We start from the raw sequence: 2,499 nt of genomic DNA on the forward strand, positions 1-2,499 counted from the left end.
TGTGAGCCACTGCACCTGACCAGTATATCTTTTAAAAGGAACATTCAGGGAACAAAAAGGAGCTCTCAGAAATTAAGAAAGCAAGAAGTAAAAGAAGAAAAGGGAAGAAGAAAAAATTGCTGAAATCTTGAGGAGATCAGAGAAAATAGAGAACATGAGAAGGTCACACAAAAAGATCCCACAGTTAAAAAATAAGCATTTCAGAAAAATAAAACTGACAAAACACAGCAAAAAAAAAAAAAAAAAAAAAAAAAAAAAAGAAAAGAAAAGAAAAGAAAACTATAGATGAAATAATAAGAGAAAAATATTTCAGAACTTACAGGCATGATAATTTTGTACTCCAGCCTGGGTGACAGAGTGAGACTTTGTCCAAAAAAAAAAAAAAAATTGACCATAGATGTATGGATTATTTCCCGACTCTCTATTCTATTTCACTAATCTATATGCCTATCCTCCTACCAATACCAAACGTTTTGATTATTGTTGCTTTGTGGTAAATTCTGAAATCGCCAACTGTGAGTCTTCCAACTCTGCTCATTTTTCAAGATCGGCTATTGGGTGCAATACCATGTGAATTTTAGATTGAATTTTCCAGATCTGCAAACAAGGACATTGGGGTTTTCATAGGGATTATATCAAGTCTGTAGATCAGTTTGGGGTAGTATTGTCATCTTAACAATATTAAGTCTTCTAATCCATAAACGTGTATTTTTAGACATGTATAGCACAGCACTTGATGTAATCTATCATGATCTCTGTAACTTCCTTTAAAATATTTCAATAGACCACAATAAGACATTACTCTAATTGTGCTAGAATGGCTATAATGGAAAAATAAACAACAACAACAACAAAAGAAATGTGGGTTCTGGTTTGTCTACCCTCTCTCTAACTTCATGTCTAGCTTTTCTTTTTTTGAGATGGAGTCTCACTCTGTTGCCAGGCTGGAGTGCAGTAACACAGTCTCAGCTCACTGCAATCTTTGCCTCCTGGGTTCAAGAGATTCTCCTGCCTCAGCCTCCCAAGTAGCTGGGACTACAGGCACCCACCACCACACCCAGCTAATTTTTGTATTTTTAGTAGAGACAGGGTTTCACCATGTTGGCCAGGCTGGTCTCAAACTCCTGATCTCAGATGATCTGCCTACCTCAGCCTCCCAAAGTGCTGGAATTACAGGCATGAGCCACTGCACCCAGCCCACAGTTCATTTTGCTTTTTCCTCCCAAGAGTGTCTTGAGTATTCTGACTCTCTTTTATTCCCCTATCAGTTTTGGAATCAGATTGTGAAGTTCTACAAAAAAAAAAAAAGCTGAGCTTTTCATTGGGATTTCATTGGATCTATGAATCAATACAAGAGTTGGCGCCTTTGAGTCTAGGCTATTCCAATTAATGAACATGTATATCTCTCCATTTATTTAGGTCTTCTTTACTCTCTCTTAACAATTTTTTTTAACAGTTTCCATAGAGGTTTTGTAAGTCCTGTATGAGATGTTATATCTTACCAGGTACTCCTTGGGTACAAGAAGGAGATTGCTTTTCACCCTTTTGAACTGTTCGAAGTTTTTTCTAACCACATGCATATATTTTTCAAAATAAAAATTATTAAGATTTTTGACCTTTCTGTTTGGCAGCAGCCATCAGGTAAGCCAAGATGGGAGCATACAAGTACACCCAGGAGCTATGGAGGAAGAAGCAGTCTGATGTCATAAGCTTTCTTCTGAGGGTCTGCTGCTGGCAGTACCACCAGCTCTCTGTTCTCCACGGGGCTCCCCGCCCCACCCAGGCCAATAAAGTGCATCAACTGGGCTACAAGACCAAGCAAGGTTATATTATATATAGGATTCATATTCTCTGTGATAGCCAAAAATGCCCAATTCCTAAGGGTGTAACTTACGGCAAGCCTATCCATCATGGTATTAACTGAAGCCTTCAGTTGATTGCAGAGGAGTGAGTTGGACGCCACTGTGGGGCTCTAAGAGTCCTGAATTCTTATTTGGTTGGTGAAGATTCCACATACAGATTTTTTGAGGTTATCCTCATTGATCCATTCCATAAAGCTATCAGAAGAAATCCTGACACCCAGTGGATCACCAAACCAGTTCACAAGCACAAGGAGATGTGTGAGCTGACATGTGCAGGCCAAAAGAGCCATGGCCTTGGAAAGGGCCATAAGTTCCACCACACTGTTGGTGGTTCTTGCCGGGCAGCTTGGAGAAGGCTCAATACTCTCAATCTCCATTGTTACTGCTAATATAAGTAAAATTTGTAAAACTCATACCTAATAAATAACTTAGGACAGTCAAAAAAAATTACTAAGATTTTTGAGCCAGGTGCAGTGGCTCAAGCGTGTAATCCTAGCACTTTGGGAGGACGAGGCTGGCAGATCACCGGAGGTCAAGAGTTCAAGACCAGCCTGGCCAGCATGGTGAAACCCTGTCTCTACTAAAAATAGAAAAATTCACTGGGTGTGGTGGTGCACAAGTGTTATTCCCGCTACTC

At 39.7% G+C, this 2,499-nt stretch overlaps 1 pseudogene; it reads left to right on the forward strand.

The window, feature by feature from the left end:
* Nucleotides 1-1,636: 1,636 nt before the first annotated feature.
* On the forward strand, nt 1,637-2,251 carry LOC117097419 (annotated as a pseudogene).
* Nucleotides 2,252-2,499: the final 248 nt, after the last annotated feature.

This window comes from Trachypithecus francoisi, unplaced genomic scaffold (assembly GCF_009764315.1).
Source record: "Trachypithecus francoisi isolate TF-2019V2 unplaced genomic scaffold, Tfra_2.0 Lachesis_group15, whole genome shotgun sequence".
Classification (NCBI taxonomy): domain Eukaryota; kingdom Metazoa; phylum Chordata; class Mammalia; order Primates; family Cercopithecidae; genus Trachypithecus; species Trachypithecus francoisi.